This window comes from Rhipicephalus microplus, chromosome 10 (assembly GCF_043290135.1).
Source record: "Rhipicephalus microplus isolate Deutch F79 chromosome 10, USDA_Rmic, whole genome shotgun sequence".
Lineage (NCBI taxonomy): Eukaryota > Metazoa > Arthropoda > Arachnida > Ixodida > Ixodidae > Rhipicephalus > Rhipicephalus microplus.
Window position 1 is genome coordinate 2,414,049 of NC_134709.1, and position 23,218 is coordinate 2,437,266.

The window sequence follows — 23,218 nt, forward strand, 5'->3', positions numbered from 1 at the left end:
GATTGTGAAAGAAGCCGGATGACTCCAGGAATTTCAACCACCGGGAGGTGGACACCTAAATATAAGCACACGGGCCGCAGTCGTTATCGCCTCCGTCGAAAATTCAGCCGCCTTAACCTGCGGCTGAGCACAATAACCACAACGTGGCGAGTCAAGGTAGGCATTGCCGCGTTCTCTGACTGACAATTAAGGCGACACTAAAGTCAAATAATTTAAATAAGAGTGAAAGCTCAACGCATGGCATCGTCTAAAACAACAACATTATGAACAGGAGGGCCCCACTTACCGAAAAATGAGTGTAAATGCACGAGAACACATGCGCCACAGTAGGACATGGCAAAATGTTCCTAATGACGTTCAAGTGTCAGCCTACAATTAATCACTAGTAATTGAACTAGCTCCACTAAATAGAAAACATTCCGTGCATCAAGGTGGTGGTGGTGAAAAACATTTATTCATACTATTTACAAGTAAGAGAGATAGAGGCGGGCATAAGGCCCGACCCTGTATAAACTCTATAGGAGTCCCTAGTCCGAGACACCTGTGGCTTCCGCGGAGGCACGCGCCCTGGCCACGAAGGCTCTTCGACCCTCCAAGGTCGAGCAGGGCAGCTTCTCAGCTCTCTCGGGTTGGGGGTGAAAAGGAAGTGATTGGGGGGACCGCCGGGTGAGATGGACATGCCCACATCATGTAGAAAGTGTCCGCAAGCGGATGATCACAGTGTGGGCATTCCCCTGAGAAAGCCGGATTGAAATGCCTAAGTATTGCCGGGCACAATAGTGTGTTGGTGTAAAGGCGTAACAGCCAGCGCTCGTCCGCCTTATTTAGGCCCGTCGCCGGGGGGTGGAAATCGGAGCCTGTTCGATCTGTACATGGCTGTAATTTCGCGAAAGGAGGTGACCGTATTAGGTTCTGAATCGTCAGGTGATAGAGGACGAGGAGGTTACCGGTAATCAAGTGCGCGGGCTGAGGCATTGGCAGCCTCGTTACCAACTATATCACTGAAAGTGTGTTTGGGCTGTCTAGATAATAACACTGTCCCTTCAGTATTCGAGCGGCGCGACTGGTGGTGCGACCTTTTGTAAAATTTCGACACGCACTTCGCGAATTGGTAATGATGATCTTAGATGCGGGGTCCGCTGCGGCGAGAGCTATGGCGACTTCCTCCGCGTGAGTAATGTCTGGGGCTCAAAAGTGAGCCATTGAACGGAAATGTTTTGATGGACTACCGCTGCTATGTACTACCCCCAGTGGTGAGGGCCAGACGCGTCCGTGTAGAATACTCCAAAACGGGACCCATAGCGTCCTTGCAAGGCTGTAACTCGCGCAGTTCGCCTGCCTTCGTGAGTATTCCTAGCCATGTTGTGGAGCAGAGGCTGAATAACCAACGCACTACGCCACTCCTCGGGGATCGTGGTCCGCTCTTCTGCCTGATAGGTGTAGGATATATGGAGGCGGTGTAAGAGACATCTCCCCGTGTGCGACTTGGTAAGCCGCAGGTACTGGTTGTTGAGATGGACCTGAGTTCCCTGTACGTGTTTGTCATACCCAAATCTGCAAGGCGTTGGTTAGACGTCGAGATCGGAAGTTCTAGGGCGCGCTTGTATAACTTGCAAAGAATGCATTCGAGTGTGTTTACGTCACATTGGCGCAAACGTAGGTAGGGTGTCGAATACAGAATCCGACTGGTCACGAAAGCGTTGGCAAGGCGCAGAGTGTCGCTGCTTCGGAGACCCCCTCGCTTTTTCGAGATCCGACGAACCATGCGGCCTACCTGATCTCCGACCGTACGTAGCTTGCGCAGGGTTGTGTCAGCTTTTCTGCTCTTGTGTATAAAAAGCCCCAAGGCGCGGATTTCTTCACATTCCGCGATTAGCCCGGTGCGCAACGAAATCAGGATTTCTGTCGTGTCTTTGGGTTCGGAGCGAAGGTGTACATACTCAAATTTCGTTGGAGAGCATTCGAGGCCGCAGCGACGGGCGCAGTCCTCCACGACCGACGCTGCTTGTTGCAAGCTGGCCTCAATGCTGCCAAAGAAACCCTGGGTTGCCCACAGCATGATATAATCGGCGTGCATAGCTTGGCGTTCGCCGGGAATACCCTTCAGCAGTGGGGGGAGATGAGCCATGGCGAGGTTAAACAGAAGGGGGGAGAGGACCACTCCCTGTGGTGTTCCTCGAGTACCCAGAGAATATGGGCCATGCTCCCTGTCTTGGATGCAGGGGTACGTCTGCCGTTCCGTCGGGAACTGATGTACCTGAAAGCATTATGCCCAGAGTCTGTTTGGGACAGATAGGTAAGAATGATTTCGTGGGTGACGTTATCAAAAGCCCCTTTGATATCCAAGGCGAGGACTACCTTATCATTGCTGGGATGCTTGATCGGCTCAATGACGTCACGATAGAGTTGAAGGAGTATGTCCTGAGCAGAGCAATGCTGTCGAAAACCGTACATAGTGTCGGCAAAGATGTGCCGGGTCTCGAGGTAGTCGGACAGCCGATCCCTAACCATCGTTTCCATAAGCTTCCCCACACACGAGGTCAAAAAAATGGGTCGTAGATTTTCGATGTTTATAGACTTGCCTGGTTTGGGAATAAATGTTACCAAATCCATTTTCCAATCAAATGGCAGTCGTTAATGCCCCTCCCGAATTTGATTGAAGCAGTCGAGGAGCTGATGATATGCCGGGTCTGGGAGGTTGGCTAGAAGCCTAACCGTCACTCGACCCCTACCCGGCGCCGTTCCTCGCTTCATTTTGGACAGGGCCGCCTTCAGATCATGGAGTTCAAAGCAACGATCCAAGTCTGCGTTCTCCAAGCCTGCATATTGTAACGAATGTAGCAGCCTCACAACAACAATGTTCTATTTACACGGTTTATTAAGGGCGAACTTGTGCCCAAAGTGAACGAGGCACAGCAATCAAGAAGATCCAAGGGCGGTAGTCCTCGTGAGCCTCTGCCTCGAGCGCCCTCGTTCTCTTCTTCTTCACGAGCGTTGGCTGTTCGGCGGAGTACCGGGCGCATGCAGGGCCGGCTCGTGCATTGCGGCTGGCTTCGTCGCTCGTAGTCGTGCCGTTAGCATTTCACTGGTTCCCAACGTCCGCGTTGCGCGGAGCAATGGTAATTTCCTGTAGATTTATCCCCCCTCTCAAGAGGCATCGCCCCGATGCTTTCGATGATAATGTATGCAGCGTTTCCGTCTCGGAAGGTTTGTAAGAGGGAAATGGTTGTACAGCAAGCAAGTGGGGTGGCTAGTTTTCGTACCGGTCGTAGTACGGTTTCATGCACACAATGTGTACACGCTCGGTGGGATTGCGCCGTTTAGAATGCCCATGTCCTGTAGGCTTGACTTCATAAACGAGGTCGCTGAGTCGCTGTACTACCTCGTAAGGACCGAAATATCGACAAATGAGTTTTTGAGACAGGCCTAGTCGTCGTACTGGGATCCATATCCACACTTTGTCACCTCATACCGTGTTTCACGTCTTCCTCGGTTGTAGCGGTCGGCATCGATTCGTTGTTGGTGACATATTCGGTACCTTGCTAATTGGCGGGCCTCCTCCGCTCTCTCTCTATAGTCATCGAGATCAGAAGGGTAGTCATCTTGATCTATAGGTAACATAGCACCCAGTGTTGTGTTAACTACACGACCGTAAACTAGTTGAAACGGGGTAATCTTGGTAGTCTCTTGTACGGCGGTGTTATAGGCGAAGGTGAAGTATGGTAAAATTTCGTCCCACTTTTTGTGCTCGACGTCCACATACATAGATATCATGTCAGCTAGAGTTCTGTTAAGGCGTTCAGTCAGGCCGTTGCTTTGAGGGTGATATGCGGTAGTTTTCCAGTGAACAGTGTGGGTTATGTTCAGCAGGCATTCCATGAGTTCCGCCGTGAAAGCCGGTCCGCGATCGGTGATTACAACAGTTGGAGCGCCATGCCGTAGCACTATGCTCTGTACAAAGAATTTGGCGACCTCAGCTGCCGTTCCTCGATGCAAGGAGTCTGTTTCCACGTATCTCGTTAAATAATCAGTCGCTACAACGATCCACTTCTTGCCAAGTAAAGATGTCGAGAATGGTCCAAGGAGGTACATTCCAACTTGTTGGAAGGGTGCTTTCGGTGGGTCTATCGGGTGCAGAAGGCCCGCTGGCTTAGCACGAGTCGCTTTCCGTCTTTGGCACTCGCGGCATGTTCTGACATAGCGCTGTACTGAAGACAATAGCTTGGGCCAATAATAATGCTGACTAATTCGTGCAAGCGTTCGAGTGACACCCAAATGTCCATACGTAGGCTCATCGTGGCACGCTTGTAATATTTCTTGCCGCATAGTTGCGGGAACAACAAGCAGAAACTTTTCACGGTTGGGTTTAAAGTTTCTCTTGTAGAAGACATTTCCTCGGAGGCAGAACGATGCGAGGCTTCGAGAAAATATGCGAGGTACTTGTACGTCAGCTCCTATCAGGTGTTTGATGAGCGGGAGCAATTCTTCGTCCGCATGTTGAATTTCAGCTATCTGAGAAGTCTCGACAACAGCCACGAATGGAAAGTCCTCTTCATCTGATAGTGCTGTGTCTGCAGGTGCCCGTGACAAACAGTCGGCGTCGGTATGCTTCCTGCCAGATCGGTATACCACAGTTATGTCAAATTCTTGCAGTCTGAGGCTCCACCTTCCTAGTCGTCCGGACGGGTCCTTGAGGTTGGCGAGCCAGCAAAGGGCATGGTGATCGTTGACTGCCTTGAATGGTCTACCATACAAGTAAGGTCGAAACTTACTGATGGCCCAGATGACGGCAAGGCATTCTTTCTCTGTGGTCGAATAACTGGTTTCCGCCTTTGTTAGAGTTCGGCTGGCGTATGCTATCACCTTTTCTTCGCCATTCTGCCACTGTATTAGGATGCATCCTAGGCCGATGTTGCTGGCGTCTGTGTGTATTTCCGTGTCAGCTGTTTCATCGAAATGAGAAAGGATTGGGGGCTCTTGCAACCGTTTTCTTAATTCGTTGAAGGCGCTTTGTTGCTCTGTTTCCCACTGGAAAGGTACATCTTCTCTCGTAAGTTTCCTCAAGGGTTCTGCAATCTGCGAGAAATTTTTGACAAATCGTCAGTAGTAAGCACAGAGACCTAGGAATATCCGTACTGACTTTTTGTCTGCTGGCACCGGGCACCTTGAAACGGCGGCTGTCTTTTCGGGATCAGGGCGCACACCGTGGGCGCTGACAACGTGCCCAAGGAATCGAAGCTCTTCGAGACCGAATTGGCACTTCTCTGACTTGATGGTTAAATCTGCCGAACGGATTGCTTTTAACACTGTTCGCAGGCACTTGATATGATCCTCGAATGTAGCGGCGAAGATGACCACGTCGTCAAAGTACACAAAGCAACACCGCCACTTCAATCCGGAAGGTACAGTGTCCATCATGCGTTGGAACGTTGCCGGCGCACAACAGAGACCAAAAGGGAGAGCCTTGAATTCATAGAGTCCGTCCGGAGCAACAAAAGCAGCCTTCTCGCGATCACGTTCATCAACTTCGATCTGCCAGTATCCACTTTTCAGATCTAGTGATGAAAAGAACTTGGCACACCGAAGTCTGTCTAATGTGTCGTCAATACGCGGGAGGAGATATACATCCCGTTTAGTCACAGCATTTAATTTCCGGTAGTCGACGCAAAACCTTAGCATGTTATCCTTCTTCTTGACAAGTACTACAGGAGATGCCCACAGACTGCTAGATGGTTGAATAACATCATCTTCAAGCATCTCCTGTAGTTCATTCTTGATGACTTCCCTTTATTTTGGTGAAACGCGGTACAGGTGCTGGCGTACCGGCCTGGTTGTCTCGTCTGTTACGATCCTGTGTTTTGCAATGGTTGTTCGTCATACCTTTGAACTATTGGAGAAACAGCTGCCAAATTCCCGTACAAGGTCGTATAGCTGTTGACGTTGGATCACTGAAAGATTGGGATTTACGGATATTACGTCGCAGACATCAGATGTTGGTTTCATATCAGTTGACGTTGTTTCAAGGCTGCATATTTCTGTGGCTTCACAAACCTTCGTTCCCAAAATTTGTCAGGAGGACGTCTGCGTACCCGTTTCGTAGCTGGATAATCCCTCGTGCCACACAAACACCTCTTTTCAGGAAAACATCCATGTTGCTGTCTGCCACACCTTCGTAGTCACCAAACGTATCATTTCTGACTAGAACCATTACACTGCTCTGCGGCAGTACAGTCACATCATCATCGATGATGCGCAGTGGAGTGGTGTATTGCTCGTCTGCTCGAGCTACCTTTAGAGCTCGTTCCGTCGAAAATGATACGCTGGACCTCTGCAAATTAATAATGGCACCATTTGCTTGCAGAAAATCCATTCCGAGTATAACTTCTCTTGAACATACGGGCAGGACAACAAAGTCACCAACGTAAGTGAAACCTCGTATCTCAACTCTTACGGCGCATCTGCCGAGAGGCGTAATAAGGTGACCGCCTGCCGTACGTACTTGAGGTCCACTCCATTCGATGAGGGTGGCGATTTGGGCTTGTTGGTATGGTTGCATGATGATGGATGGTAGCGCAGTTGTGTCTATGTGCCTTCTCTTGTCCGTGTTCGTTGTCTGCGCTACCATCCATCATCATGCCACTCCATTCGGTCAGAACTTTCCTGAGGCACTTCGCTAAATCGTAGCTTATCATAGAGTTCTCCGCACCGGTATCGATTAAAGCCGTGAGCTCTAGCCCGTCAGTTACCAACGGCAAGTCTGAAGTTATCTTCTCATTACTGCACTTCTTCACCTGGAGACAGTCGTCGTCGTCGTCACGCTGGTGTCGCAGTGGAGGATCTTCGTATTTCGAATCACTAGCGGCCTCGCCTCCACAGGTCGCCCACTTCAGTTTCCCGTGTTTGGACTAGGCGAACGATGCCTAGGTGCGTTTGGAAAGGCACAGGGGCTAGGCGAGCGCTGACGTAGAGGGGGTGGTGACCGCGGCTGGTGACGACGATGCAGGTCCAAGCTCTGACGTGAGCACAGGTATTCCTCGATGTCGGACGGCCTTTCGCCGTTTCGCGGACACGGTGCGTTGACTGCAAATCCTCGAAGACCAGCTTGACGATATCGGCAAAACCGGTAAAAATGGCCAGCCTCTCCACAGTGGAAGCACAGGGGCCTACGTTCCGCATCTCGCCATACATCGCTTTTCCGAGGTCTTGTCTCTGTCGGAAGAGGTGCGCTGCGAGTTGCCTCTACGATATGGCGCGGGCTACGTGTTGTCGGTGCGTAAGTACTAGGTGTCTCGATAGGCGAACAGTGGACAGCAGGCCGCCTGAGCACCTCAGAATAAGTTACCGCGCGTCGTGTCGGTGGTGCATCCCTTTGCGGCTCCCGTATGGCCTGCCGAATTTCTTCTCGGACAACATCCGCAATAGACAGCTCCGGTGAAGCGGGTGGCTGCAGCTTGCGTAGTTCCTCCCTGACAACTGACCGAACGAGCTCCCGCAGAGTGTCAAGATTATCGGCAACGTTTGCCGAGAAGACCCCTGCTGATGTACAAGGCTACGTCACGATTGTATTGCCGGGCTCTCTGCTGCAGCGTCGTTTCTATTGTTGCTGCTTCCGACCGAAACTCGGCAACAGTGCGCGGCGGATTGCGAACGAGTCCTGCGAACAGCTCTTGTTTTACCCCATGCATGAGATGACGCACCTTCTTGTCTTCAGTCATGTTGGGATCAGCTCGCTTGAACAGGCGGGACATGTCTTCTATGCACATAGTGACAGTCTCATTTGTGCGTTGATTCCGTGCACGAAGAGCTGCTTCTGCCTTTTCCCGGCGATCATTGTTGCCAAACGTACACAGTAGCTGCCGCCGGAACTCTTCCCAGGACGTCAAAGATGCGTCATGGTTTTCGTACCACACTCGCGCTGCGTCTTCCAAAGAGACGTATACGTTGCGCAAATTGCCTGCTTCATTCCATTGGCTTATGTTCGCCACCCTCTCGAAATGATCCAGCCAGTCTTCGGCGTCCTCGAACGGGTCACCATGGAACACCTTCGGTATGACGGGCTGGCTGACAATGAGCTGTGATGGTGCAACTTGGCTAGTCATGGTGGTGGCGTTTCTTGTTTCCGTCGCTGATGCCCTTGGCACAGGGGGAAGTGGTCCAATTCTGGTGAATACCCTCGAATACGGCGACTGATCCGTTGGTGCACCGGCGTAAGCTCCACGGCTTGCGGATGGTCAGGGCTTGGACTTCGCTTTCTCGTGGGAGTTGGAATCATCTACCCAGCCCCTCCACCAGAAAATGTAACGAATGTAGCAGCCTCCCAACAACGATGTCCTATTTACACGGTTTATTAAGGGCGAACTTGTGCCCAAAGTGAACGAGGCACAGCAATCAAGAAGATCCAAGGGCGGTAGTCCTCGTGAGCCTCTGCCTCGAGCACCCTCGTTCTCTTCTTCTTCACGCGCGTTGGCTGTTCGGCGGAGTACCGGGCGCATGCAGGGCCGGCTCGTGCATTGCGGCTGGCTTCGTCGCTCGTAGTCGTGCCGTTAGCGTTTCACTGGTTCCCAACGTCCACGTTGCGCGGAGCAATGGTAATTTCCTGTGGCAATATGAGAACGCTGGTCCGATGGGGTCCTGCTGGCCACAGAGATATTTATCCCTAAGGGACTGTGCCAATTTATCCGCGTCACCTGCGTAGGGGTGTAGTGCGCGTTTAAGATGCTTTTGCGTTATGTGCGCATTTGGCTAGGGTCGATGAGGGCCCTGAAGAAACGCCACGTGTTACGGTTTGACATATGCTTGGCGGCATCGTTGCAGCGTTCAACCCAATTGGAGTCAGAGAGGTGGGCCGCGTGCCCGGCTGCTTCCTGAGTGAGCGATGCTATGCGGATTTCGAGCTGACGATTATGCTTTTGTCGGAGCCATCGGCGGATAGGCTATGTCGAGCCTCCCAGAGCCGCACGAGATGGTTATCCACCGCCGGAGTGGCTTGTGAGAGCTCAATCGTCTGTTCTGTTTGGCGAAGTGACGTCACAAGGTGGTGAGACCAAGAGGCCTAACCTTGTTGAGCTATGGGTGCCAGAGTCGTGTACTCCGAACGGAACTTGTATCAGTTCGGAAGTTTCGCTTGGTGGTGGGGACAGGTAAGGGGATGTGTCCGAATTGTAGTTAGAAGAATGCAGTGGTCACTGCAGGGGGTTTCCTGAGTGTTTAACCATTCTGCATACTTGGCGTGCTTGGTAAGAGTGAGATCAGGACATGTGTATCGAGTTACAGAGTTACCAATACGGGTCGGGTGTGCAGCGCCCGTAAGGATAGTGGGGCCCAGGGTGAAAATAAGTTTCGCCAACTTTCTTCCACGCCGATCCTCCTTAGGGTCACCCCAGTGAGGACTAGGTGCGTTAAAGTCGCCTACAATGACTAGCGGCTCCCTGCCGGCCACGGTAAGGGCTTTGCTAAGAACATCAGCGTAAGTTACATTAGGCAATTTCGGATAACTGTAGATGTTTCGAATATGTACTGACGGGTCCTGCTTCCGAAGTGGGAAGAGTCATAACGTAGGCGTGAAGCGGATCGCAGTCGAGATTTACCAGGTTGGCGGTGTAATTTCTGTACAGGCAGAGTGCGGTTTGCGCATACCTTTGTACACAGTATAATTTGTGAGAACTACCTCGGGAAAATGCGTATAGGATTCTAGATGGAGCCGGAGAGCAGCCTGCTTAGTGCGTGTCTTAAATTCCCGGCAATATTCCACTGTAGCATTGTAAAAGGGTCCGAATTTGAACGGAGGCGGCACGATCTAGAGCCAATGCCCACCATCATGAGAACTGAACGTCTGGGCGATCTCCGGGAGAGCCAAGTGGGCCATAGAGGTTTTATTGCTCGATCTTGTGCTCGCTTGCGAGGTCGCAGTCGAACTGCCAGAGTGCGCGTCTACCTCGGCTACCTGGGAAAAAGGTCGGCGCGCTGGAGATTGAGACACCCGCTTAAGCTTAGGACGGTGTTGTGACTAGCACCGTAGCTGATGAGGGAGCGGCGCTCTTTGGATCTTCAAACAAGTAGCCGACAAGCCGGCTGTTTATGACCACCAGGCATTGTCCCTCCTAGCCGGTGGGTGAGACGTCGTGTCGCCACGAGGCTGTAAGCCGTTCGAGAGAGGACAACAACTACAGCATCTTCCTTGGAAGCGACCGCCGCAAATCGCCCCACTAATTAGGCGAGCGGTTCGGCGGACCCTTTGATGTATGCTGTCAAGCGTTTGGGACCCCTTGACTAGCGGCACACACACGACGAGGAAGAGCCCCGCTGACGCCACCTTGGATTGCAGTGATCACAGCTCAATATTGGACGTTCACGTGGGCCGTGCATGCTCTTCCCCCTCGCCGGCTGTGTGTGATCTGTAATTGGACAGTAACCTCTGCACGTGTTCGCTGATCTAGAGATCTGGGGAGAACATACCCTTTATAATGAAGCCACCCGGCTTTCCAAAGGAGCTAATGTAGAGGAACGCCAGATTCGAGAGCTCACCATGTAAGAAAGAGCTCGTCATATACGAGAGCTCACCTTGTATATAATGTAAAGAAACCCTCATCAAGTCTCTCTTCCGCCTGCCTCGACAACTTCATCCCGGACCTCCGGTGCCTGCAAACCCCGGTCGCAACAACGGCGAGTCCCAACAGAGAGTTGAGTTATCTGAGCAACTATCGTGCCCGGAATGCGGTCGAAAACGGTTTGGAGCGTGGCAGCCAACCGATCCTCGATCGTGGTCACTATGGACGTCATCTACAATAGGATTATTCGTCTACAAAAAATGATATTGCGCATTTATGAAAGTTATCAGGGGCCATGGTACCAATTAAGCACGTCACCGTTATTTTTAAAATATCAAATGCTTCAAGCAAACAAAGTTTATGACTTCAAACTACTGCAGTATATACATTCCAATGCACTATATCTAGACGACAGCAGCAGTAATGAAGTCCCATACGACATGAGACTGAAGAGAAGACGAACATTAAAAACCAGGACTAACTATGGTACACAAACAACCAGCCACCAAGTACTAATGATCCTGAATAAGCTAGAAGGTCATATTGAATTCTTCACGACTAGAAATGCATTTAAAAATAAGGTGAAGGAACTGTTACTTGCACAGGCTTTGAGAGAATGACTATTGCAACACATGTGTGTGTGGGTATATGTGTGTGTATGTGTGTATATATGTGTATGTGTGTGTGTATGTATATATATGTGTGTATGTATATATGTGTGTATGTGTATATATATGTGTGTGTATATATGTATGTATATATATATATGTATATATATATGGATGTATGTGTATGTATCTATGTATACTATTGCATTCCATGCGTTTGATTGAGCTTGATTGTGTGCTGATATCAATACTCCTTTTGTTATCTTATGCCTCTGTCTATTAAAAAAAAAAAAAAAAAAATAGCACAGTAACTATGTGGACGTACGAATGCGAAAGACTTTGTATTCCTAACGCATTGTATATCAAATGTGTAACGATTTTTTTATATTTTTGTTTACTGCCAATGAACTACTATTATGCCATGTAATATGATGTTGTAACATGTTACGGGTACCGGGGCCCCTGTCAGGCGTTGCTCGCCTTTAGCTCCTGTACCTTTCTTGAAGTTGTCAAGATCAAATAAAATCTTATTCTTATTCTTATTCTTATCTGCACCTCTAAGCTGTCGAGGCGCGCCTCAAGCGGGGCGAGGTGCACCGCGGTGTCCATGCGCTCAAACGGTACTATCCATCACATGTGGTACCTGTCCAATGTGTGTTGGATTAGGTGAAAACGAGCGGTTTGCAAGCGCCTCCACCGCCTGCATTAAAGAGGCAACTTGGGGCTGCAACCTGCGGATTTCAATTTGGTCCCGCGCGGTAGCGAAAGGGGTAGGCGGTTTAGGTTGGGAGATCCCCGAGGGTGTAGGCAGCGAGGCTCCCCCACCCGAGCCGCTCACCTGAGATCCTTGTGGGACGCGGGCGGCCCACGATGGATCTCCCTGAGCTGTGGGTCTGAGTCCATGCAACGATGGCAGCGGGCTGAGCCACCTGCGGCAACGACCGAGAACCCTATTTCCATCAGCGCCGACGTCTGCGGCCAGCTTGACCTATCGCCCCGCCGCGGTGGTCTAGTGGCTAAGGTACTCGGCTGCTGACCCGCAGGGCGCGGGTTCGTATCCCGGCTGCGGCGGCTGCATTTCCGATGGAGGCGGAAATGTTGTAGGCCCGTGTGCTCAGATTTGGGTGCACGTTAAAGAACCCCAGGTGGTCTAAATTTCCGGAGCCCTCCACTACGGCGTCTCTCATAATCATATAGTGGTTTTGGGCCGTTAAACCCCACATATCAATCAATCAATCAGCTTGACCTATCGTGCACTCATGAGAAGCACGGGTGCCATCCGTGAGCGACACCGCCTTTCCACAGATGCCACAAAAGTCTGGTTTGGGGCCGGCCTTTCCGCAGATGCCACAAAAGTATGGTTTGGGGCCGGGACGCGTATTTGGAATTGCTGGTACCGCATCACACGAAAGGGGGAAAAGAAAGAGTGCGAGGAGGACGCCAGTGACAGCGTCAGGATTGCTCGCGCGCTATTGGTTCCTCTCTGTAGGCGACGTGCACGCTTGTAGGTGACGTGCAGGCGACGCACGCACGCACCCGCGATGAAATGTGCGAAGTTTTTCCGGCTGTTTTACGTACGAAAGCACCCACAACCTGCCGGACACTCTTTCTCTACCTTTTCTTTCTGTCTTTCGGCGTCCCTCTTTCCATCTTCAAGTAAGAGCTGAGCTGAACCGTGGTACCCGCAAGAGTTGCAGATGAGTGACTTTTTTTGTTCACTCAACCACTACCACATACGCGACACTGCCGGCGTAGCCGACGTAAGGTCCCTAGATGGGACCTTAAGTCGACGCTCATGTGCGAATTAAAGTTCAAAATTACCATCTAGCTTTCGTTCATGTGCATCGCGCATCTGTCACACACTGTACCTGTTCCAACTGTCCTTGCAGAAACGCGATTCCATCTGTCACGGCAGACGCCCAGATCTGAATTAGACGCCAGCACATCAAAAGTGAAGCATGTTTCGGTCAACGACGCGGTTCCGAATGACATGTCAGCCACGCGCACACTTACGTGCGAAATAGCCGCCAGTTCGGCCGGCCCATCTGACGTGAAGTGCTTCCTCGTCGACCTCTGCACGGACGGGTGCTCGCGAGTGGCTCGCCGGCTACAGCAAGGCAACTAATACGATGATCCACATCGTATTAGTTGCTTGCCGCTGTCTGTGCTGAAGGCATTGCGGTGGCACTTCACGTTGACAGTCTGAACCCCTTCGTTCATTGAAACCATCACCGTGCTAATGCCATCTTATCGAAACCCATTCGCTCGCGCCCTCGCTGCACGGTAGTCATTCATCCAAGGCACCAAAGGGGCGAGAGTGCTTCCGCACGATGGAACAGCCGTAAACACTTCTCTGTGTTCGCGTAACTCACTGTCGGCGTGTCTTCGGGAGATCAGCGGCTGAGCGAAAATTCGCCCCATGTCTTTGCTTCAAACGACCAGGACGCAGGCAATCTTGGGAGAGTTAACAATGCCCTCTCCGAGGCTTCTGCGGCGTCTGAATAGGCAGCTCGAGCACCCAACGGATGTCTTTTCTTAGCTATCCTATTGCGTGTCCCCAACCCCAGCCCTCGTTACCATTGGTTATGGCGGGAGCTGCGCCGCTTAGCCGGAGAGATACAATGTGTGGAGATAGGTTCACACTAGGCTTACCTACTAAGCGCAATCGTGTAAGGATGCGAGGTCCTCCACTGCCGCTGCGTGCGACGACTCTGCGGCCGGGTTCGTCGTTTTCTCCGACACGGCGCAGAAACCACGCACGAGGCAGGAAAACAAGAACAGCGGGTTTATTAACCCAAGATGCAGCACAGTGCGACACTCACGGGCTTGCAGGCCGTATAGGGTACTCCGCAACACCGAGCAAGTACGCTTGCCTAGGGCGCGACGACTCCCGCAGAAGGGCCAAAGTCGAACGCACGAACGAGAAGCCGCCTGCTCAGCAGCGCGTCAACCTCTCGTGGAGGTCTGAGAGCATCTGCCGCGACAAGCGAATCGTCGGGCGTAACATAGCTCATAGGAGAGGAGGATGTCACGCGCGCCCAAAGGGAAATGGCGCTGCGTTGTGACGTAGGCCAAAGCAGCGTAGCGTGCCCGGACATGCCAGCGCGGGACAGAGCCGACGGTCGACTCGCCCAGACCGAGAGGCGCCCTGGCGGATGCCGGAAGCCTCTCGCTCTGGGCGAGTCGGATCATGGCGGATGCCGGTGCTTATGCGCACCCGAGCTACGCTGTCGGCGCGCGCACGGCAGCTCGGGAACGAGGCGCCAGGTAGGAGGGCGCTCTCGATTCCCACATCCCCCCTCCTAAGACCGAGGCCGACCTGAAGACGCCGTAGTAAGAGCATCCACCAACACCGAAAAAACTAGGGTCCAGTTCAGTGCTGTCCACGAGATCGACGGGGGCCCCGGTCTTTTCGTTCGGCTGTGTCTCAGCAGGAACCTGGGGCCGCGGGAGGGCGGCAGACACCGCAGCAGCGGTGGCCGACTTGAATGAAGAGTCCGTGACGAGCGCCGCCACGACCGCCTGATCGGAGTCGGTCGACAGGGCGGGTCGAAGGCTTGGGCCAGGCGGCACCACCGAAGTGGACAGGACGGCAAGGTCGCCGCCGGACTTCACTTGGTGAACCCGCGAACGGAGGTGGGTAGCCTCGTGCACCAGCAGAACACCACAAGGGTCACAGTAGGAGGCCTCAAGAACAGGCGACATCGAGGCACCTCCAGAAGCGTAAAGCAGGTCCGAAAGGGTGCGTCCGCAGAAAGGACGCGGGACGGACTCGGGGGTCTAACGCCACCCAGACTATGCATTGCTTGGACCAGCGACGAGTCGACAGGAAGGCGACCGGGGCCTCAGTGCCTTGTTGGAACGTGCGCGTAGCGACTTCACGGCGAGGCGGTGTCTTGTTAGCTGGGGCAGGTAAGCATTCGACGCAGGCGGCATGGACGCAGCCAGTGCCTGCGGAACGACCTAGTGCGCTGCTGGTCTCCCGGGCTTTTTCTTGGAGGAACGGGCCCTAGAGGAGGACATCAAGAATGCTGGGGTGTCGGTGAAAAGCAGAAACGCAACGGAAGGTGCGGCCCCGGAGGCGCGACAGGCTGGCCAAATAAAGAAAGCCTACCCCGTCGGATTGAAGATTGCGTGAGCCAATATGGCGCACGCTTTCCTTCTCCCGCCGACTACACGAAAGGTACCCAGTGAGAGAGTGAGCCACCGGGGAAAGGGCTTTTCTCTCTCGAGCAGCCCGGAGCGCTGGGAACCGGGTGGATATTCCGCGCGCAGCGCGTGTAATGGTGTTCCCAGGGAGAAAGCTCGCCAGGTAGCCGTTACTGTTGCTGCAGGATGGGCAATCGCACAGCAGCTATAAATCTGCGCTCCCTTACATGGAGGGGATAACGTCCCGCTACATGCCGGAGTCGAAAATCAGCCTAAGTGCGTTTTCGCAGGTTGTACCGGTGGCGTGGTTTGGAAAGAGCCTTATCCCGATTTCCCTGTGGTTCAGTGACCGCCTCCCCCTCCCCGAAGTCGTTGCTGCGGGCAACAAAAGGTTTGAGGTCAGAGACGTTAAGTGGACCGCCGACTGGTCTCCCTTGGGAGTCAGCCAGCTTGTATACCAGGGGCGACACGTTGGTGTGCACTTGGTGTGGGCCCAACCACTTGGCCGAAAGGGTGGCCGAGATGCCTTTGGCGGCGTCACTCAAGACGTGATTGCGCCTGAGGACGAGATCGCCGACATCGTAACGGACATCCCGATGCGACCGGTCGTATTGAGCTTCTGACCACCTCGCGCTTTTGCTAGGTTGGAACGCGCCAGGTTGAGGGTCGCGTCCATCCGTGAGTGCAGTTCCGCCACGTAGCCAGACGGGCTGATTTTCGCGGCGCTTGCCCAGCCGCGGCCACGTAGGACGCGGTGCATGGGGTTAGGCAGCTCTCTCCCAATGTTGAGGAAGGCGAGGTGTACCCTGTCAAGCGATTGACCGTAGACCGCAAGGAGAAGCCTATCTCGTTGAGACAGGCACCCCGATCCCTGTGTTCCTGCGCAAAGGCTGTCAGCAAGAGTTTGAGGTTCCGGTTGATCCGCTCGGTCGCGTTGGCCTGTAGGTGATACGTGGTTGTTTTATGGCGCTTAATGCCAAAGGCAGCACACGCATCCACAAACACCTTGGCCGTGAAATAGGACGCATTGTTCGTGATCGACCCCGCCGGAAAGCCAAAGCGGGTAAAGACCTCGGTCAACCTGTCCCAGATTGCGCGTGCCGTTAACTTCCGAAGAGGAAATAGTTCGACCCACTTCGTGAAGGGATCTGTGACAGCCAGGAGAAAAACATGGCCTCTCCGGCTTCTTGGGAAAGGTCCCATAATGTCACAGGCCGCGACTTGCCAAGGTTGTTGGCTGTCGATCGGCTGCATGAGCCCGGGAGGCTTGCCCCCGCGAGGCTTCATGCATTGGCCCACGCGGCATGAGCGGGCGTAGTGGAGGGCGTCGCGTTTCATGCCAGGCCAGGTAGCGGAGTGGCACAACTTTTGAAAAGTCTTAAAGCCACTCGCGTGTCCGGCCAACCGTGAGTCGTGGAAATAACCTAGGGTGGCTTTCCTTAGACTGCGAGGCATCAGCCGCTTGAAAGACTCCTGGGGAGCTTCTTCAGATGGGACGTAGCGCAGGAGAAAGCCGTCGGCATCAAGCAGGTACGAATCCAATGTGCCCGCAGCAATACCAGCCTGCATACTGCACTCGGCGCCGACAGCAATACCAGCTGTCTGTTCGCGCTCGGCGGCTTGACCGCCACGCTCCGCTTGGGAGCTCAGCTCTTTGAGCACGTCAACGATGTGTTGACAAAACAAATCGCCCTGCTGTGCCTTGAGCAGCTCCTATCTGCTAAAGATGATACCGGTGGACGTGACAGGGTCTACCAGGTATGCATCTTCACCCGAGGCTGTCGACTCGAAAGTCACTTCGCCGTCGGGGTTCGCGCCTTTCGACCCTGTGGAGCCAGAGGGCCCGGGGTCTACTTGATGTGATTGCTTTCGGGAGTGGTGGACACAAGTGTCGGACGCCGAAACGGGGGCACGCGACAAAGCGTCAGCCACGACGTTCGAACTCCCTTTCCGGTAGCGCACAACAAAGTTGTACCACTGCAAGGTCAACGCCCAGCGCGCGAGGCGGCGCGAGGGCTCGCGCGAGCGCTTAAGCCAGGTGGGTGCCATGTGGTCCGTTTCCACCACGAATGGCACGCCGTCGACGTAGCAGTCGAACGTCCGGAGAGCAAAAACTATAGCGAGACATTCCCTTTCTGTGACCCTATAGTTACGCTCAGCGGCGTTAAGTGACCGGCTCGCAAAGGCGACTGGCCGGAGGACGGCGTCGTGCTCCTGAAGTAGTACCGCACCGAGACCCAGGTCGCTCGTCTCCGCTTGGACAATGAACTCCCTGTTCAGGTCGGGCAGCTTTAACTCAGCTGTGGCCACTAGAGCTTCGGAAAGCGCCTTGAAGGCTCGCTCTTGTTCCGGCCCCCAGCTCCATCGTGCCGACTTTTTCAAGAGTGCAGTCAAGAGCGCTTGGAGGGCCGCACAGTTTGGCATGAACTGTCGATAGTAGTTCACCATGCCCAAAAAGCGCCTCAGGCCCTGAATGTTTGCCGGCGTCGGGTACTCCGCAATGGCACATACCTTCTCCTCGCAGGGCAGAACACGACCACTCTGAATGGTAAAACCTAATAGGGAGATGCGAGTCTCCGCTAGTTGGGCTTTCTTCGGGTTCAAAGTCAACCCGGCGGCACGCAACCTCCCAAGGACATCCCCCAAGTGGTGAAGGTGTTTTTCGAACGTTTGAGAGATGACGACGTCGTCGAGGTACGCCATGGCGTGTTGCCATTTATCGTCCCCTAGAACGTGGTCTATCAATCTCTGGAACGTAGCTGCAGCTCCAGAACAGCAAAACAGCGTGCGGGTAAATTCGTACAAACCTCTGTGAGAGGTTAACGCAGTTTTCTCCGCGTCAGCCTGCTCCATCTGAACCTGTAGGTAATCGCGGCTAGCATCCAAGGTGCTGAAGTAGCAAGCACCGCCTAGAGCAGCCACGATCGAGTCAACGTTAGGCATAGGATAAGCATCCTTGCTCATGACCTCGTTCAGCTGGCGGTATTCCACACAGAGCCGGTGAGAGCCGTCTCTTTTGGGGACCATTACCACCGGTGAACCCCAAGGACTGTTTGAGCGTTGGACAACTCCGGTCTCAATCAACTCATCCAGTCGCCCCGCCGCGGTGGTCTAGTGGCTAAGGTACTCGGCTGCTGACCCGCAGGTCGCGGGTTCAAATCCCGGCTGCGGCGGCTGCATTTCCGATGGAGGCGGAAATGTCGAGGCCCGTGTGCTCAGATTTGGGTGCACGTTAAAGAACCCCAGGTGGTCGAAATTTCCGGAGCCCTCCACTACGGCGTCTCTCATAATCATATGGTGGTTTTGGGACGTTAAACCCCACAAATCAATCAACTCATCCAGTGCCTGGTCAATTGCTCTTCTCTTTGTCGCACTAACGGGGCGAGGAATGCATTTCCACGATTGTGCGTCACCTATGTCGATCCAGAGCCTCACCAGAGAGGTGCAACCCGGGCGTTATTGAACGTATCACTGAAACGTGTCAACAGCGACGACAGGCGTGCTTTCTCGCGTTTCGACAAGCTGCCCGGCAAAGGCGGCAGCGAGCCATTCGAGTTGCTGGTTAGCGGGGGGTCATCGGCATAGCCGAGACATCGTTCACCGCGGCAGCATTATGCTCGAGGAAAAGCTGTACACACGGACCGTTTTCTGACGCGCCGGCCGAAGGACCAGTCTTGGCGTCGGAGGGGGAGACGCGGGCCGCGGGGGCAACCCTTGGTCTCCTTTCCTCCTCTTTCCTCATGGCGTCCGGCGACTTACTGGCAGCCGAAGCCACGGGAGGTGCGGCGAAAGGCCGTAGGGCGCCGGAAGGGCCGTCGCTGTAGCCACCGCTTGCGACGTCAATCACGATACCTGTGCGCGCGAGAAAGTCGCGGCCGAGAATCACAGGCACAGAAAGACCAGGGAGATGCACAAAGCGCTGTCGGCGTTCGTGATTCCCCCAACGCAGAACCAATCGCGCAGCGCCGCACGAGGTGGCGGTACCGCTGGCGAGGTGGAAGGCAGTGTCGCAAGCTCGAATGCGGACAGAGCGGTCGCGTAAATGAGCCCTAAGCTATTCGCCGAACAGCGAGATAGAGGCCCAGCTATCCAGCAAGGCCGCAAACTCTCAACCAGCAATTGTAAGGGCGATGAACGGCGCCAGCGCGGCTGGAATGTCATGTCCAGCGCGACACGCCATCGATGCCAGAGGTTGTGTTACACTCCCGTGCTCTCTTACTGCTGCAGCCGCCGGCAAGGCTCACCGACCGCTCATCCCGTTTCCCGACGGGCGAGCAGGCCCGTGTGTCGGTCGGGGCGCGTTGCACTCACGCGCGGTGTGACCACGCTCAAGGCAACGGAAGCAGACAACGCCTTTTCCTCCAACAGGGGGGGGGGGGGTGGATTTTGGCGATCCTTTAGAGCTACGAGGTGTCTGTTCGCTAGCTGCAGTGGGGGTTCCGCGATCAGATGTCTCCTCGTGCACTGGAGCACGGGGTTTACGTTCTTGTTCACGCTGCCGGGAGACGGTGGCCACCCGGGCGTACTAGTACGGGTCCAGAGCGCGGTCCGACACATCGAGCGCGTCTCGGTCTCTGGCGGCAGAGGCCGCCTCATGGTTCGGGGAACACCAGTGTGACGAGTCACGACCAGCCCACGCGCAACGAGGCTCGAGAGACGCGGACGGCGGGGGCGGCGGCCGATAGGCTCCTGCCGCCAAAATGTCGCCCTGAATACGCTTCGCATCAGATGCCAGCTCATTTAGGTGACGATAACGGGCGCTCCGAAGGTAAGCGGCGAAGGTTGGATGAGTCTGGCGTATGGCTCGCTCCGCCTTCTCGGCGTCTGATGCCGTAGGATCGGCAAGAAGGTAGAGCTTCTGCAAAGCCCGAACGTACTCGAGAAGAGATTCGTCGGGATGCTGTGTGCGAAGCTCTAACTCGCGACACATGCGGCGCTCGTATTCAGGAGAAAAGAATTCGCTACGGAAGAGCGCCCTAAACTCCTCCATCGAGCGAGCTTGGTGGCCGACGAGCCGGTACCACCTCGCCGCTTGGGCTGTCAGCGACACGGGCAAAACAGAGCCTAGCATAACGCTGTCGCTCAGCCGCGTAGCCTGCTGATAGCGGTGCAGCGCATCGAGGTACTCCGTGGCACTGATGCGGCCCGAATAACCGCTGTACTCAGGCAGGGGTACCCTTAAGCTACTCGGAACGCTTGGCTGAGGGGACTCGGGGTCTCCCTTTAAAGCACAAGGCTGCGAGCACACCGTTTCCAACAGAACGTTTAGGAGTTGCGCCGCAGTTGCGTGCAGCGGTGACCGCTCCGACGCGGGCGCGGCCGTAACAGGTGCGCGCGCCTGTTCCCCAACATGCGCGTCCGACCGAAAAGGGCCAGTACACGGCATGGAGGAGGGTAGGGTTTGCGCTCCGACTGGTGCTTGAGGCCTCAGGCGACTGGCAAACGGGTCGACAGCGGAGCACGATGGCCCACGTCCGTCGAAAGCGTCGCCCACGCGAGTCTCACGCCAGCGAGCGTCTGTGAAGGTGGCGACGTCGGTTAAGCGAGCAGGCTCACGAACGACTTTGTCAACCCTTTGTGCTCGCGACCACGACGGGTCAGTAAGTGCGTTCCCCCCAACACCTGAGTGCCCCCGGTAGGAAGGACAGGGTGCGGCTATTTGAGCTGTCGACCGTGCTGCTGACGGGGAAAGGTCAGCGAGCGGAGACTGCGCCGGGGACGGGCCTGTAAGCGCGTGTCTCGAACAGCTGATGCAGCCCGGTACTGGCTTGGCTAGGACTGCGGTCCTCGTTCAAGCGACTCACATCACTGTAGGGGGCCCCGAAAAAGGGATCTCTCCCGGTGAACGAAAGCAGAGGGTCGCCGAGAGGGCCGTACCCCGTGCTGTTGCAGCCGTCCGCCTCGAACGAGATCAAGTCCGTCGCCGCAGGATTGAACAGGAACGAGCGCCTCGAAGGGGTCTGCTCTGAAGCCATGCCGAAACCTAGTTGGGTGCCAGTTATGTGGAGATAGGTTTGCACTAGGCTTACCTACTAAGCTCAATCATGTAAGGATGCGACGTCCTACACTCCCGCTGCGTGCGATGACGCTGCGGCCGGGTTCGTCGTTTTTCTCCGACACGGCGCAGAAACCACGCACTGGGCAGGAAAACAAGAACGGGTTTATAAACCCAAGATGCAGCACAGTGCGACACTCACGGGATTGCAGGCCGTATAGGGTACTCCGCAAGACCGAGCAAGTACGCTTGCCTAGGGCGCGACGACTCCCGCACAAGGGCCGATGTCGAACGCACGAACGAGAAGCCGCCTGCTAAGCAGCGCGTCAACCTCTCGTGGAGGCCTGAGAGCATCTGCCACCACGAGCGAATTATCGGGCGTAACATAGCTCGTAGGAGACGAGGATGTCATGCGCACCAAAAGGGAAATGGCGCTGCGTTGTGACGTAGGCCCAAGCAGCGTAGCGTGCCTGGACATGCCAGCACGGGACAGAGCCAACGGTCCACTCGCCCAGACCGAGAGGCGCCCTGGCAGCCATCTTGGCGGATGCCGGTGCTTATGCGCGCCCGGGCTACGCTGTCGGCACGCGCGCGGTAGCTGGGGAACGAGGCGCCAGGTTGGAGGGCGCTCTCAATTCCCACAAATGGCAGAGCTGGGAGCATAGCTGAAAATTAGGTGCGAAAGTACAAGTTTAGTCATCACTTCCTCTCGAAAGATGCCCGAGGGATGGCTCGCGCTCCCAGCAGAGTTGGCCTGCCTACAGTTTTAAACAAACTCCGCGCGGGGGCGCTCGCGACCAACACTATCAGCAGGTGGCCAAACCAAAAAGAACTATCTGTTAAGAAGAAAGTGAAGGAAACAGAGACTGACGTGTGGAGAATTGGCATGATTAAGAAGTCCGCACTAGAGATCTATCGAACTTTTAAGCAGGAAACTGCCAAGGAAAGGATCTATGATAATACTCGGGGTAGTTCTCTACTGTTTGAGGCCAGGACGGGAGTATTGCGAACGAAGACATATCGGGCCAAATACGAAGGGGTAGACACAGTATGCAGTGCGTGTGGAGAGGAAGAAGAAACTGCCAAACACTTAATAATGTTCCGTAAAGGGCTTCACTCTATAGTTCAGGATGATGGCGCAGAGTTTTTCAAAGCACTGGGGTTTAGGGACAGGGAGGGCAAAATAGACTTTAAGCGGGTTAACTAGAAGGAGGTTATCTTATTGGTGGCTAAAGTCAAGGCACGAGTGAAAATTAAACCCTTCACTGCAAAGTGCGAATCCTCAAACTGACTTTTAAAAAATCTAGTTTTTGGTTCATTAAGTATTACGGCTTGGTGGCGCTAGCCACCGCCCGATCTAAAGGGTACATCCATCCATCCATCCATCCATCCATCCATCTATCCATCCATACACCCACCCACCCACCCGCCCGCCCGCCCGCCCGCCCGCCCGCCCGCCTTTATTATTCATGAAGTACCTACAAGGATTAGAGGCAAAATTAGAGGAAAGTGGGCTGGGCTTCAACCTCTCTTTAGTCAAACAAGAAAAACTTATTGATCAGGCACTACCAGCATTAATGTACGCAGATGATATAGTGCTAATGGCCAACAACAAGGAAGATTTGCAGAGATTGATGGACATCTGCGGTAATGAGGGAGATAGGTTAGATTTTAGATTCAGTAAGGAAAAATCAGCAGTCATGATTTTCAATGACAACGAAGGTAGTGAGTTTAGCATACAGGACGTCACGCTAGAGATAACAGATAAATACAAATATCTGGGCGTATGGATAAGCAATGGGACCGAGTACCTGAGCGAACACGAAATATACGTGACGACTAAAGGTAACAAGAATGCAGCAGTGATGAAAAATAGGGCACTGTGGAATTACAATAGGTATCATGTTGTGAGAGGAATA

The 23,218-nt window shown here is 54.1% G+C and overlaps 1 protein-coding gene across 1 annotated transcript in view; it reads left to right on the plus strand.

The window, feature by feature from the left end:
* LOC119181914 (BBSome complex member BBS2) overlaps nucleotides 1-23,218 on the plus strand; it is a 163,729-nt gene that overhangs the window by 116,203 nt on the left and 24,308 nt on the right. The gene's annotated exons all lie outside the window — the stretch shown is intronic.